This window comes from Oncorhynchus mykiss, chromosome 5 (assembly GCF_013265735.2).
Source record: "Oncorhynchus mykiss isolate Arlee chromosome 5, USDA_OmykA_1.1, whole genome shotgun sequence".
NCBI classification, from domain to species: domain Eukaryota; kingdom Metazoa; phylum Chordata; class Actinopteri; order Salmoniformes; family Salmonidae; genus Oncorhynchus; species Oncorhynchus mykiss.
In genome coordinates, this window is record NC_048569.1 from 83,618,119 (window position 1) to 83,635,306 (window position 17,188).

The 17,188-nt window shown below is 39.7% G+C and overlaps 1 pseudogene; it reads left to right on the forward strand.

The window, feature by feature from the left end:
* Nucleotides 1-12,158, forward strand: part of LOC110523022 — a 13,841-nt pseudogene extending 1,683 nt beyond the window's left edge.
* The last annotated feature ends 5,030 nt before the right edge of the window (nucleotides 12,159-17,188 follow it).

Consider the following 17,188-nt stretch of genomic DNA (forward strand, 5'->3'; position numbering starts at 1 on the left):
CAAGGCCACTAAAGACACTGAGGTTGGAGGGTGCACCATCCCTAAGGTCAGTCATCTCAGGGACCACTTACTGCAACACTCAAGGATTTATTCCTCATAACTCAAATGCAACTCAATGTATAGTATGTTGTCAGAGTGTTGTGTTCTGTTTGTACATTTAGAAGCCTTAAATGTGGTAGGGAGTAGGGCCAATAGGGACACAAACTGATAGGGTCATTTATCATAGGGACTTAAAAGTATAGGGTTTATTCATTATTATACCACAGCATTGTTGAAAACTAGTTTCTAGAATGGACATTAAAATCAGATAACGGGACAGTTGGAAAAGATATCGGGACACCTTGCAATCATCACGCAATATGCACCTACACATGCAGAACATAGTTGCTACAAAGTTACAGAAAGTTAAACCAACAACTACAAAAACTGAAATTGGATACATTGTAAATGCAGATGCAATGAGGAAAAAACATTGATTGATTTGTTTTTGCCGAGACATATTTTTTGGGGGCGAGCATCTGATGACCTAAAGTGGTAAATGTTGAACATGAATTTCTCCCATCCCCTCAGTCACTAAATCTGTCAAATCATTCCACATGTTTCTAGTTAGACAAGCTGTTTTCAACAACTGATTTTTTTTTGGGGGGGGGGGGGTTGTCATATTGGCAGGCTTGCTATCAACAAACTATTTAGCTAGGTTCTAGCCTAGTGTTTGATATGCAATCCTATCTCCTCGTAATTAACAGTCAGTGTTGATAAGTGTCCTGACGAGAAGGCACACTTTTCTAGCTACAGTGCCTTGCAAAAGTATTCATCCCCCTTGGCGTTTTTTCCTACTTTGTGGTGTTACAACCTGTAATTTAAATGGATTTAAAAAATTGATTAAAAAAGTACTTATTTTAAAAAAGAAAATAAAAATACTTCTTTTTAAAATTAAAAACGGAAAAGTGGTCCGTGCATATGTATTCACCCCCATTCATATGAAGCCCCTAAATAAGATCTGGTGCAACCAATTACATTCAGAAGCCACATAATAAGTTAAATAAAGTCCACCTGTGTGCAATATAAGTGTCACATGATCTGTCACATGATCTCAGTATATATACACCTGTTCTGAAAGGCCCCAGAGTCTGAAACACCACTAAGCAAGGGGCACCACCAAGCAAGTTGCACCATGAAGACCAAGGAGATCTCCAAACAGGTCAGGGACAAAGTTGTGTAGAAGTACAGATCAGGGTTGGGTTATAAAAAAATATCAGAAACTTTGAACATCCCACGGAGCATCATTAAATCCATTATTCAAAAATTGAAAGAATATAGCACCACAACAAACCTGCCAAGAGAGGGCCGCCCACCAAAACTCACAGACCAGGCCAAGAGGGCATTAATCAGAGAGGGAACAAAGAGACCAAAGATAACCCTGAAGGAGCTGCAAGGACCACAGCGAAGATTGGAATATCTGTCCATAGGACCACCTTAAGCTGTACTCTCCCCAGAGCTGGGCTTTATGGAAGAGTGGCCAAAAAAAGCCATTGCTTAAAGAAAAAAATAAGCAAACATGTTTGGTGTTTGCTAAAAGGCATGTGGGAGACTTCCCAAACATATGGAAGAAGGAACTCTGATCAGATGAGACTAAAATTGAGCTTTTTGGCCATCAAGGAAAACGCTATGTCTGGCTGAAACCCAACACCTCTCATCTCCCTGAGAACACCATCCGCAGCATCATGCTGTGGGGAGGTTTTTCATCGGCAGGGTCTGGGAAACTGGTCAGAATTGAATGAATGATGGATGGCGCTAAATACAGAGAAATTCTTGAGGGAAACCTGTTTCAGTCTTCCAGAGATTTGAGACTGGGATGGAGGTTCACCTTCCAGCAGGACAATGACCATAAGCATACTGCTAAAGCAACACTTGAGTGGTTTAAGGGGAAATATTTTAATGTCTTGGAATGGCCTAGTCAAAGCCCAGACCTCAATCCAATTGAGAATCTGTGGTATGACTTAAAGATTGCTGTACACCAGCAGAACCCATCCAACTTGAAGGAGCAAGAGCAGTTTGCCTTGAAGAACGGGCAAAAATCCCAGTGGCTAGATGTGCCAAGCTTATAGAGACATACCCCAAGAGATTTGCAGCTGTAATTGCTGCAAAAGGTGGCTCTACAAAGTATCGACTTTGGGAGGGGTGTATAAGGGAGGGGTGCATGCTCAAGTGTTCTGTTTTTTTGTCTTATTTCTTGTTTGTTTCACAGTAAAAAAGAAATTGCATCTTCAAAGTGGTAGGCATGTTGTGTAAATCAATTGATACAAACCCCCCAGAAACCTATTTTAAATCCAGGTTGTAAGGCAACAAAATTTGAAAAAATGCCAAGGAGGGTAAATACTTTCGCAAGCCACTGTATGCCAGGCAAAATCGGCATTATCAGCTCATTGTTATGGATGTATCCAAATTAATGTCAATAGAAAATGGCTACTGTGCTCTTATTTTGGCTGCAGAGATTGTGACTGTGTTATCTGTAGCTAGCTAGATAAGAACATTTCCAGTGAGCATGGCAATGGAACATAAAGAACAAACAACTGGGTCGCGTCCATAAATATAGAACTAATCGAATGAACGACTGGATCGCGGGTCTATGGCAAACCAAAAGTTGAGAAAGTATGAATTTGCTTATATAAATGAAACTATCAACGGAAATGTGCTTAATCTTGTTTTCTTTGGAAACTGTGGTATAAAGCAGGATAAACAGCTTAAACAAACGCAACGCAATAAACTTAGCTTTTATTCTGACTGCAGAGGTTGTGTGTCACGTTCTGACCTTAGTTCTTTTGTTATGTTTTTGTTTTAGTATGGTCAGGGCGTGAGTTGGGTGGGTTGTCTATGTTCCGTTTTCTATGTTGTGTTTTGCGTTTGGCCTGGTATGGTTCTCAATCAGAGGCAGGTGTCGTTAGTTGTCTCTGATTTAGAATCATACTTAGGTAGCCTTTTCCCACTTGTGTTTCGGGGGTGATTATTTTCTGTTATGTGTATGTCACCTTTCAGAACCGTTTCGTTTCTCCTTTGTTATTTTGTTTAGTGTTCTCGGTTTAATAAATATATGATGAACACTTACCACGCTGCGCTTTGGTCCTCTGATCCTTCCTACTCCTCCTCGTCAGAGGACAGTTTGCTGTTCACTTGTGCTACATAAGATGGAAGGGACTTCCATGCACTCTTGGCTCAACATAATACTGTACTTTTCCTTGAATTTAATCTGGACCTGGGGACTGTGAAATGTCCCATGGGGGCATGTCTGGTGGGATAAGTGTGTGTGTCTGTGCTGTGTGTAAGTTGACTATGCAAACAATTTTGAATTTCAAACACCTTAATGTTTCTTATAAAAACAAGAAGTGATGTATTCAGTCTTTCCTCGACTCTTAGCCAAGAAAGACTGGCATGAATAATATTAACATTAGCATTCTCATTACATTGACAAGCAAGACGTGCAGCATAACTAGATATTTATTTGCAGCACTTGACCCTATGACTGGACAATAATCAAGATAAGATAAAACTAGAGTCTGCAGGACTTACTTTGTGGAATGTAGTGTCAAAAAAGCAGAGCATCTCTTTATTACGGACAGACTACTCCCCATCTTTACAACAATTGAATCTATATTTTTCTACATGACAGTTTACAATCTAAAGTAACCCCAAGTAATTTAGTCTCCTCAACTTGTTCAACAGCCACACCACTCATTACCAGATTCAGCTGAGGTCTAGAACTTAAGGGATGATTTGTACCACATACAATCCTCTTAGTTTTAGATATGTTCAGGACCAGTTTATTACTGGCCACCCATTCCAAAACAGACTGCAACTCTTTGTTAAGGATTTCAGTGACTACATTAGCTGCGGTTGCTGATGTGTATATGATTGAATCATCAGCATACATGGACACACATGCTTTATTTCAAACCAGTGGCAGGTCATTGGTAAAAATAGAAAAGAGTAGAGCGCCTAGAGAACTGCCTCGTGGTGCACCACACTTGACATGTTTGACATTAGAGTAGCTTCCATTAAAGAAAACCCTCTGAGTTACACTACCGTTCAAAAGTTTGGGGTCACTTAGAAATGTCCTTGTTTCTGAAAGAAAAGCACATTTTTGTCCATTAAAATAACATAAAATTGATCAGAAATACAGTGTAGACATTGTTAATGTTGTAAATGACTATTGTAGCTGGGAACGGCAGATTTTTTTATGGAACATCCACATAGGCGTACAGAGGTCCATTATCAGCAACCATCACTCCTATGTTCCAATGGAACGTTGTGTTAGCTAATCCAAGGCTCAAAATGGCCAGAAACAAATAACTTTCTTCTGAAACTCTGTTCTGAACAGTCTGTTCTTGTTCTGAGAAATGAAGGCAATTCCATGCGAGAAGGGAGTAGTACACAGCGTTGTACGAGATCTTCAGCTTCTTGGCAAATTCACACCTTAATTTCAAACATACATTTCTCAGAAGAAGAATAGACTGACGAGTTTGAGAAGAAAGAGAAGAAATGCTGATGCTCCAGATTCTCAACTAGTCTAAAGAAGGCCAATTTATTGCTTCTTTAATCAGGACATCAGTCTTCAGCTGTGCTAACATACTTGCAAAAGTGTTTTATAACAGTGTTAGTGTTATTTAATAGTGTTATTTCATAGTTTTGATGTCTTCCCTATTATTCTACAATGTAGAAAATAGTAAAAATAAAGAAAAAACTATTGAATGAGTAGGTGTACTAAAGCTTTTGACCGGTGGCGTACGTCTTCTCAACAACAGATTATGGTCAATAATATCAAAGGCTGCACTGAAATCTTTTAGTACAGCTCCCACAATCTTCTTATTATCAATGTATTTCAACCAATCATCAGTCATTTCTGTCAGTGCCGTACATGTTGAGTACCCTTTTCTATGAGCAAGCTGAAAGTCTGTTGTTAATTTGTTTACAGTGAAATATCATTGTACAGTATTTGGTCAAATGCTTTTTTTTCAACAGTTTGCTATGAGCTGGCAGCAATCTGATAGGTCTGCTGTTAGAACCGGTAAAGGCCGCTTTACCACTCTTGGGTAACGGAATGACTTTGGCTTCCCTCCAGGCCGGAGGACAAAGACTTTCCTCTGGGCTCAGATTAAAGATACTGTATGACATATCGGAGTGGCTATAGTCAGCTACCATCCTCAGATGCTCTCCATCTAAGTTGTCAATGCCAGGAGGGTTCTCATTATTGATTAATAATAATAATTTCCCCACCTCTCCCACACTAACTTTACAAAATTCAAACTTACAATGATTTTCTTTCATATTTTCTTTTATTTTTCTGCATGAGTACGATGGCTCACTGTTTATTGTTGGCATTTCCTGCCTAATTTTGCCCACTTTGCCAATGAAGTAATCATAAAAATAACTGGCAGAATCAAATGGTTTTGTGATTAATAAGCCATCTGATTCGATGAAAGATGGAGTTGAATTTGTCTTTCTGCCCATAATTTAATTTAAAGTACTCCATAGTTTTTTTTATCTTGGCTTCATAAAACAGATTCTTCTTCTATTTGTTTGAGTTTAGTCACATCATTTCTCAACTTGCAGTAAGTCAGCCAGCCAGATGTGAAGTCAGACTTATTAGCCACTCATTTTGCCCCATTTCTTTCAACCATGCAGTTTTTCAATTTCTCATCAATCCATGGAGCCTTAACAGTTCTAACAGTCAGTTTCTTAACAGGGACATTTTTATCAATAATTGGAAGAAGCAATTTCATAAATTCATCAAGTGCAACATCTGGATGCTCCTTATTAATCACATCAGACCTGAGCTGTATTGCATGCAAAAAAAAGTGACAAATGTTATTATTTTATACTAATTACATTTCTCAGAGAAAGAGATTTGGTTTAACAAGTAATATATTTTTTAAGATAGGGGTCAAAATGATTGGATCCCCAGTTTTCAATACTCCAGCACCCTTCCCTTGTGAGGATAACGACACTGAGCCTTTTTCTAAAATGTTTTATGAGACATTGGAAGAGATCCTAAACCATTCCTCCATATAGAATCTTTCCAGATACTTGATATCCTTTGTCTGTGCTTATGGACTGCCCTCTTCAATTCAAACCACAGGTTTTCAATGGGGTTCATGTTCAGAGACTGAGATGCCATTACAAAATGTTGATTTTGTGGCCATCTAACCATTTCTTTGTTGATTTTGATGTGTGCTTGGGGTTATTGTATTGCTGGAAGATCTGCTTGTGGACAAGTGTCAATGTCATGGCAGAGGCAACCATTTTTGTGGCTGAAATGTCCTGGTACTTGAGGTACCAGGTTCAAGGTTCATGATGCCGTTGACAGATGCCATTGACCTTAACAAGGGCCACAGAACGAGTGGAAGCAAATTCGCAGGGTTTTATCCATATACTGTACCTTTGATGTGGAAATGTCCAACTCACTTCATTACATTTTTTGGCCCGGTATCGGGTTTCCTTTAGATGAGTCCCGTGACACTTGTGGGGATCATAGAGAAAAACACCATCACGTTCGTGAGAGTCTCATCTTTCCATAGATGGGTCAAATTAGTTTTGCCCCATTTATTTCAACCATACAGTTTTTCAATATATGGAGCCTTAACAGTTCTAACAGTCAGTTTCAGTGTGATGCATGTTGGTGCATGTTTATCAATCAGTGGAAGAAGCAATATCATAAATTCATCAAGTGCAGCATCAGGACGCTCCTTAATAATCACATCAGAACAACAAATATTTTTAACATCATCCACATAAGACTCACAGCAAAATATTTTCTATGATCTCTTATACGGTTCTTTAGGTCCAGCTTTTGGGACTTTGGCTTTTCTGAATATAGCCACTATATTGTGATCACTGCATCCAATGGGTACGGATTAACAAAGTTCTACAGTATTAGTAAAAATGTGATCAATACATGTGGATGATCTTGTTCCTGCAGTGTTTGTAAGCATCCTGGTAGGTTGATTAATAACCTGAACCAGATTACCGGCACTGCTTACAGTGAGAAGCTTCCTCTTGAGTGGACAGCCTGATGAAAACCAGTCAATATTCAGATCCCAACTAAAGTAGACCTCTCTGTTTACATCACATAAACTAGCAAGCGTTTTACAAATATTATTTAGATACTGACTGATAGCTCTTGGTGGCCTATAGCAAAACCTTAAAAGAAAAGGCTTTATATGTGTGAGGTGAACCTGCAACCACAACACTTCAATAACATTTGACATAAGATCTTCTCTGAACATTACAGGGATATGGCTCTGACTATATACAGCAACACCTCCCCATAAGAACAACCGACTGTGTAGAGTCTGTAAATATCAAACTACACTGCTCAAAAAAATAAAGGGAACACTTAAACAACACAATGTAGCTCCAAGTCAATCACACTTCTGTGAAATCAAACTGTCCACTTAGGAAGTTGTGCAAATGGAATAGACAACAGGTGGAAATTATAGGCAATTAGCAAGACACCCCCAATAAAGAAGTGGTTATGCAGGTGGTGACTACAGACCACTTCTCAGTTCCTATGCTTCCTGGCTGATGTTTTGCTCACTTTTGAATGCTGGCGGTGCTTTCACTCTAGTGGTAGCATGAGACGGAGTCTACAACCCACACAAGTGGCTCAGGTAGTGCAGCTCATCCAGGATGGCACATCAATGCGTGATGTGGCAAGGTTTGCTGTGTCTGTCAGCGTAGTGTCCAGAGCATGGAGGTGCTACCAGGAGACAGGCCAGTACATCAGGAGACGTGGAGGAGGCCGTAGGAGGGCAACAACCCAGCAGCAGGACCGCTACCTCCGCCTTTGTGCAAGGAGGAGCACTGCCAGAGCCCTGCAAAATGACCTCCAGCAGGCCACAAATGTGCATGTGTCTGCTCAAACGGTCAGAAACAGACTCTATGAGGGTGGTATGAGGGTCCGACGTCCACAGGTGGGGGTTGTGCTTACAGCCCAACACCGTGCAGGACGTTTGGCATTTGCCAGAGAACAACAAGATTGGCAAATTCGCCTCTGGAGCCCTGTGCTCTTTCCACTTTAATTTTGAGTGTGACTCCAAATCCAGACCTCCATGGGTTGATAAATTCGATTTCCATTGATAATTTTTATGTGATTTTGTTGTCAGCACATTCAACTATGTAAAGAAAAAAGTATTTAATAAGAATATTTCATTCATTCAGATCTACGATGTGTTATTTTAGTGTTCCCTTTATTTTTTTTGAGCAGTGTACTTGAACGAACAACTGGTCATGTCTCTAGCAACCAACAGATGAGAAAGTATGAATTTGATTATAAAAAGATCAATATCAACGAAAATAAATTATTTCTACCAGTAAATGTGTGCTTTCATATTTTTTTATTTTGCAAATGTGGTATTACAGGGATAAATACCTCTGTTCTGTGCATTACCTTGGAAAAAGGAACTCATCTGGGTCATCCATGATGTCCAAGGTAATGTACAGAACATCAGCATTAATCCCTTACTTATCCACCTCATTGTCAAACGCTTTGAAAACATGGAAGCCAAACGTGGAAACTATGAATAGAATTTACTCCACGCTGGTGCATTGTCATAGAAATCCCCTCATTGGCATGTTTCTGTTAGCTAATACATCATGACAAAATACACCATATTACTGTCCTGCTAATGTGCCGGGTCCTTGTAGGCTAAACTGCTGAGAAAACCCCCATAACTGATCCAAATGGTTGCCCAATTAGGCAACCTAGATGCACTTATTTTGAAATTAATATATGTTCAAAACACCAGGCTTTTGAGCTTCAATTGACATACGCAATTCACTGCAGTTTACTGCCTAGGCTAGCACTTACAAAAAAAGATTGCCGTGGACTGTGCTATTATGGACTGTGGTATTGTGGTAGTATGGACGCAGTAACTGCAGATTAACTGCAGTGTATTGCAGCTGAACTGTTGTTATACTCAGCTGTAACTGCATTACTACAGTAAAAAAAAAACTGGTATTTTGGACGCAGTATTTGCAGCATAGTGCAGTCATACAGCACTCTGCACATTTTTTCTCTAAGGGAGAGTTTTGCACTCACTTAAAAAAAAACGTTCTTAATTGCATTGTGTTGTTGTAGCCTAGGCAGGACTCATTTCTTGTCCCTAAAAAACTTAAACAATATGGATCTTTTCGAGTTGCATGCCCAGGGACTGTGAAGGAGCGCACTTGGGGCAGCATCCGCGGCGCATATAGTGTAGACTACTGTACCTACTGTTTTGTTATCTGATTAACCGTTAATTTTTTTCCCGCTGTGTAAATTGACTGGATATAGTTACTCCAGTATTAAGCCTAGCACTGAGTTTATGAATGATGAGCTAATATGCTTAGCCTACGCTTCTAATTTCGGATACAGGCTACATCTCGAGCCTGTTGTCTTCATTGCTCTGTTGCGCAATTACACATTTTATTTAGCTTGCTAATAGCCTATTGGAAGAGAGGTGCACGATTGCTCTTGCTTGCTGAATGTGAAATAGTGTAGGAAAGGTGAAACCCCTATTTTCAATTGTAGGCCTACTGTATCTTAATACCAGATGACATTCTGACAAAATAGGCCTACACCATGTGATTGTCCTGCTAATGTAACTTTCTGGACCTTCTAAACGGTCTAGAATAGACCTAAACGGGTCCAAATGGTTGCATAATCAGGCCTAGGCTGTTGGCATGCAGTTATGTCGGCATGAAACAAAACAGGACATGTGAGTGGTTATTCAAATTAGCCTGCATCACTGAAGTGTACAGCCCATGGACAATAATTGCGTATTCTCTTGACAACAATAACTCACTCCTCATTGCACTCTGTTGTTGTAGCCCATTGTAAAATAATTGTATTGTCTAAAAACGTAGGCCTAATCCATACTGTGGAACTGTACGTGACTGGGGACCACTGAGCGCAGCCTGGAGAAACGCACCACAGATTTGCCATTTGATAATCTTATTATCTTATTTTTCTTGAACTTTGACAGGTAAATATTTAGCTTATAACCCTAATATTTAGCTAACGAATGGCCTAATATCTAGCTAATATTTAGCTTCTTACTTCGGCTACAGATCACTAGCCTCTCTCATCTGTTCCCTTGCGCAACAGGCTATAGGCTATGCAAGCCTCTCGGCTATAGGCCAATCCACTTCTCGTGAAATCGCAGGAAAATCTATAGGCTACAAAGCTAAAGAACATTTATTTATACTAGGTCTACCAGTCTATCCGGGGAAAGAAGTTGGCTTGCTCTTGCTAATTGCTGAAGGTTAAACAGGCCTACAGCATAGAAAATGCATGTTGCACTGATGCATTGCAAATAGTTGCACAGGACATACAGGGATGATCACAGTGAAAAATAAGACCCAAAAGAACTGACAACCATTAGACCAATGGCAATCACTTGCAAACCATTTGAGCAATGAGGCCATGACATGCTGTAAAATATGTAAAGGTCAAACAGTGTTTGTTGTTGAATTGCTACATTTTAATACAAGTTACTACATTATTTTTCATTAGACCTACATTTATATTGAAGTATTATTTGCAGTTGTCACTATGACAATGAACACATCCTGAAAGCACTGAATGGTTTGAATCAGTATCTGTGTGTTAGAAACCTCATGAATGGTCTTCTGTTACCACATTATTCATAGGCAGAAGTAGGTTGCATTGATCAGTTGATTGACAGGTGTAGGAATGTAGAACTGTAAAACAATAAACTATCAACTTTCCTCTAGTGTGGATGCTCAACAAAGTTGTATAGTTATATAGCCTATATTTTATCATTACATGTATCATTAGGCAATAGTTATTGGCTTGGTGGATGACCTGGGCCTTAATGAACTCTACCACAACACAACTAACATTATTAGCACAACAGAACTAGCCTACTAAGTTAGTAGGTCTAGCTAATGTTAGCGAACATGAATCAAATAAAAAATAAAATTACACATATACACTTACACTTGTTTACATGACTTTATAAATTGACTCTTTCAAATAATTTACTCTGGCAAGTTTGCCACTGGAGTGCTGCAGTTTAGCAAATCCATCCGTCGAATCCATCACTTCCGTTGTTTGACTGTGCCCATAACAACATTCGAAAAAGAGTTAGATACCACAGCGTTGTTGAATACTCGTTTCTGATTGGCTAAAAGGGCATTCTAGAATGGCCATTAAAAACAGATAACAAGACAGTTGGACAGTTGGGAAAGATATCAGGACAGTTGGAAAAGATATCAGGACACTTTGAAATCATGACACAATATGCACCTAAACATACCAGTAAATTTGTGCTTGAGTATTGTTTTCTTTGACAACTGTGGTATAAGTTGGATAAACACATCCGTAATTTACATTACCTTGGAAAAATGAACATCGCAAGTGGACTCGGGAGCGTTGCCCATCATTTCCTAGGTACTGTACAGAATGTCTGCGTTTATCCCTTACAATTTCAACTATACATAAATCTTTGTTGCCATAACACTGTGTACACTGTGTACTAGTTGTATCTAATAAATACTACAGTGAGTTGATGAGATCATGTATGTTTTGTTGTCCCCTCAGAACACCATGGTGTTAGGTACCCTCCAGTCTGTCCTGTTGGATGAGTCAGAGTAGAAGACCCCTCACACCTTCAACCCTGCACACTTCCTGGATCAGGAGGGTAAGTTCAGGAAGAGAGACGCATTCCTTCCATTCTCTTTAGGTAATTCTGTGCTACATTTATCCTACCGTTCTCTTTATGTAATATGGTACTACATCTCTTCCATGTCATTTGACCCCAGATTGGTGCCAAATGATGCTGCCCTACAGGAAATAGCACATGTACAACTCATCCTCCTTACATAGTAATACTTGACTCGGTTTAACTGAAGTTGAATCATTGACTTGTCTCTATAGCTAGAGTATGTTAGTGCTAGCATAGTTACTGTTCTATACTTTATACTGAGAGTTAGAGAAAGGTGTTCTGTGATTGATTCTCCCCTCAGCTAAGAGGGTGTGTCCTAGGGAGCAGCTGGCTACGATGTAACTTTTCCTGTTCTTCACCTCCCTGCTGCAGAGTTTCACCTTCTCCTCTCCCCCAAGGGTGGAACCCAGCCTGGACTGTGCAACACTTCGATGAGGCACAGCATTTTGCAGGGGTGTCAAACTCAATTCCTGGAAGGCCAAGTGTCTGCAGGTTTTCTCTCCTCCCTTGTACTTGATTGATCAACTAAGTCATTGATTATTAGAAACATCTTCACCTGGTTGTCTGACACAAATTGAAAGGAAATAGCGAAAACCAAAGTGTAATTCTTTCATCACACCAAAAAACTGTAAGGGCTACAGATGGAGAAAACACACTTATGAAATGATAGTAGTACTAATACAATTATGTAATGATACTGCATATACAGTGCCTTGCGAAAGTATTTGGCCCCCTTGAACTTTGCGACCTTTTGCCACATTTCAGGCTTCAAACATAAAGATATAAAACTGTATTTTTTTGTGAAGAATCAACAACAAGTGGGACACAATCATGAAGTGGAACGACATTTATTGGATATTTCAAACTTTTTTAACAAATCAAAAACTGAAAAATTGGGCGTGCAAAATTATTCAGCCCCCTTAAGTTAATACATGTAGCGCCACCTTTTGCTGCGATTACAGCTGTAAGTCGCTTGGGGTATGTCTCTATCAGTTTTGCACATCGAGAGACTGAAATTCTTTCCCATTCCTCCTTGCAAAACAGCTCGAGCTCAGTGAGGTTGGATGGAGAGCATTTGTGAACAGCAGTTTTCAGTTCATTCCACAGATTCTCGATTGGATTCAGGTCTGGACTTTGACTTGGCCATTCTAACACCTGGATATGTTTATTTTTGAACCATTCCATTGTAGATTTTGCTTTATGTTTTGGATCATTGTCTTGTTGGAAGACAAATCTCCGTCCCAGTTTCAGGTCTTTTGCAGACTCCATCAGGTTTTCTTCCAGAATGGTCCTGTATTTGGCTCCATCCATCTTCCCATCAATTTTAACCATCTTCCCTGTCCCTGCTGAAGAAAAAGCAGGCCCAAACCATGATCCTGCCACCACCATGTTTGACAGTGGGGATGGTGTGTTCAGCTGTGTTGCTTTTACGCCAAACATAACGTTTTGCATTGTTGCCAAAAAGTTCAATTTTGGTTTCATCTGACCAGAGCACCTTCTTCCACATGTTTGGTGTGTCTCCCAGGTGGCTTGTGGCAAACTTTAAACTACACTTTTTATGGATATCTTTAAGAAATGGCTTTCTTCTTGCCACTCTTCCATAAAGGCCAGATTTGTGCAATATACGACTGATTGTTGTCCTATGGACAGAGTCTCCCACCTCAGCTGTAGATCTCTGCAATTCATCCAGAGTGATCATGGGCCTCTTGGCTGCATCTCTGATCAGTCTTCTCCTTGTATGAGCTGAAAGTTTAGAGGGACGGCCAGGTCTTGGTAGAATTACAGTGGTCTGATACTCCTTCCATTTCAATATTATCGCTTGCACAGTGCTCCTTGGGATGTTTAAAGCTTGGGAAATCTTTTTGTATCCAAATCCGGCTTTAAACTTCTTCACAACAGTATCTCGGACCTGCCTGGTGTGTTCCTTGTTCTTCATGATGCTCTCTGCACTTTTAACGGACCTCTGAGACTATCACAGTGCAGGTGCATTTATACAGAGACTTGATTACACACAGGTGGATTGTATTTATCATCATTAGTCATTTAGGTCAACATTGGATCATTCAGAGATCCTCACTGAACTTCTGGAGAGAGTTTGCTGCACTGAAAGTAAAGGGGCTGAATAATTTTGCACGCCCAATTTTTCAGTTTTTGATTTGTTAAAAAGGTTTGAAATATCCAATAAATGTCGTTCCACTTCATGATTGTGTCCCACTTGTTGTTGATTCTTCACAAAAAATACAGTTTTATATCTTTATGTTTGAAGCCTGAAATGTGGCAAAAGGTCGCAAAGTTCAAGGGGGCTGAATACTTTCGCAAGGCACTGTACCATTAATAGCCTACATATCAAGGTCTCAAACCATGTTTTGTAGTCCTAGCTTGAACTTGATGAAGAAGGGAAGATTAGATTGATAATGCAGTAGTGTGTTTTAGACTTTCAATGTAAATCATGTACAGGTCAACGGACAAATACAAAAATATTTGAATGTATATACAGTATATTCATATTTTTTTTTGTGGAACTCAGTCGGTGTCTCAACTTACAGTTGAGAGTAAGAATAATAGAATACACAAGGGGTGCAATTTCTAAATTTGGTTGTGCATCAGCACTCACAATTTGCCAAAGTCAGCTAAAGATTTTTAGATATGTAAGTTAGTATAGGGGCCCATTGATCATCAGTTACCATATTAAAAGCTGCAAACATTTGCCTCCACCCTATGGCAACATTTGTATAATTGCATGAAATTAGCTAAAAAATGGCTAAATATTCTCTCAGCAAACTTGCTTTAAAATGACAAAATGTTCTCTACGCCCTATGGCAAAATGTGCAGAATTGCAGGAAAATATCTCTTGTTTTCCGAGAAAGGTGTGTGTGTGTGTGGGGGGGGGGGGTGTTATGAGTTTAAATACACTAATCAGAATCCGAGGCAGGTTGGATAAAAGTCTGCAATGTTAATGTGGGCTAATTGTGGTCTCCTCCCTGCTGCCTTCAAGCTTGATTGAATTTAAGGCTTACAAGGTACTGTTAATTGGATATCCCTAATTAGTGTTAGACCACACTTCATATATTTTCATGAGTTTGGATAAATAATTGTCTGTTCTCAATGTCAAAGTGCAAAACAGTAAACATGCTGTGAGTGAATATTATCACTTTAAAACATTGACATTACCAATTCCCGAACCATTTCAAATAAAAGCCTGTAAACCTAAAGCTGATTAAGAAATAAAAAACTATTCTGTTTTGAACAGTTTTTGTGCAACTGATGGGGATGGGAACAAAATATCAGAACTCACTGCAGAGAGCAATTTTAAGTTAATTCTACACATTTTGCAATGGGATGTAAAGAATATGTTATAGTTTTAAAGCTAGCTTGCTGCAATTCTACACATTTTCCCATGGGGCGGAAAGAAGATTTTTACATTTTATGACAACTTTAATGGAAATGTTTAAGTTTTGGTGTTAACTTGTGCAATTCTACTTATTTTGCCATGGGGCGGAGAGGAAAATTAGCAGTTTTACAGCAAATTTCCTGCAATGAGAAATGTTTGCAGTTGTTAATAGGATTTTTATGTAGGGGGTGCGTACTGGCGGCAGAGAAGTCAGGCGCAGACAGCAAAAACTGATTTACAACGGTGCAGTTTACTAAACAAAACCACCGTAAACAGAATAACAAATAAATGGGTAATCAAAAACCGGTACACACCAGCATAACGTGTACAAGCACTACAATAAACAATACCGGACAAAACCCGGGACACACCAGCATAACGTGCACAAGCACTACAATAAACAATACCGGACAAGGACATGGGGGGGAAACAGAGGGTTAAATACACAACATTTCATGATGGAATTGAAACCAGGTGTGTGGGAAAACAAGACAAAACAAATGGAAGGTGGATCGGCGATGGCTAGAAGACCGGTGACGTAGACTGCCGAACGCCGCCCGAACAAGGAGAGGGACCGACTTCAGCGGAAGTCGTGACAGTAACCCCCCTTGACACACGGCGACACCGGCCTCGGGGACAACCCAGAAGGCGAGGCGCAGGGTGATCCGGACGAAGATGGTGGAACTCCTACAGCATTGAGGAGTTCGTCAACCGCCGAACGCCGTCCGTACAAGGAGAGGGACCGATTTCGGCGGAAGTCGTGACAATTTATTACATTTTTTGGGAGGGGTAACACAATCAGAATGTGTTATCGGACAGCTAGATATACCTACTTACATTCTGGAAGCTAATAGACTGCATGTAGTTAAAATATTTTGCAATCAGAATATAATATTAACTTGTGAAATCTCAACTCTGGAAATGTAAAATAAGGGAGAAATATAAATGTAATCAAGAAGAAACTGACAAGGACTACTTCTAGGTTGTTTTTGGTCTTTATTCTTGCTCAGCTTTTTGGACACACTGGAAATCACAGACTGCAAGGAGAGGCGACTAAGTGGTGAGGAAGGACTTGATCAAAAGACTGGTGAAACTAGACCTTGTGCTTGATGTGAAGAGAATTTTCTTGCAACAATGGTACATGTAGAAATATAATGAATGGAAAGGACTACTGTATTATGCTCTATTACTCATGAAATGTAATCTATGCATGGCATTTCTATATGTGACATTATGCAGCATCACTGTGCATTGCAGAAGTTACTGTTAAGTACACCATGATTTCCCCCAATGCATCTAACCATTAGAGGGAGCGTACAGTAAAGCAGTAGAATAGGAGAGACAACCCCCTTAGCTTTGAGGTCACCTTGGCAGCATGGTACACACCACACACACACAACAGCAGCAGCTCTTAGCCCTTAGTAGTGAGGTAATACAGAATGAAAGGCTTCAAATATCATTGGGTGCATTTGGGACATTCCCATTGCTATACATAATATTATAAAATATATCAGAACTGTAAGCTCTTGCTGAGATTGATGATTGAAGTCACGGGGAGCATTTGGAAAGACACGGTACACATAGAAGTTATTAATCCGAAATATGTAACACGTGAAATAAAAATGAATAAAAAATGTGTGAAATACGCATGCACATGCACATCTTCATCATGTATTTTTTTGTGTAATATAATTGCAGTTTCCATAGAACGAAATGACCTTGGTTTCACCAGTCGTGTTACAACGTCAAGAGAAAAAAATATTGTCTCACCCTCATATTGTACCTGGAACGTTATGATTTTGTTGAGATCACATCTTGCTCATAGCACGTAGAACTGTATCTGGACAATGAAGAGGATAGGAGCTAAATTGAATTGATCGTCACTGCACTTCAACCACTACACTGTACATTTAAGACTGTGTGTGTGTGTGTGTGTGTGTGTGTGTGTGTGTGTGTGTGTGTGTGTGTGTGTGTGTGTGTGTGTGTGTGTGTGTGTGTGTGTGTGTGTGTGTGTATGTGTGTGTGTTTGTGAGTGTGTGTGTGTGTGTGTGTGTGTGTGTGTGTGTGTGTGTGT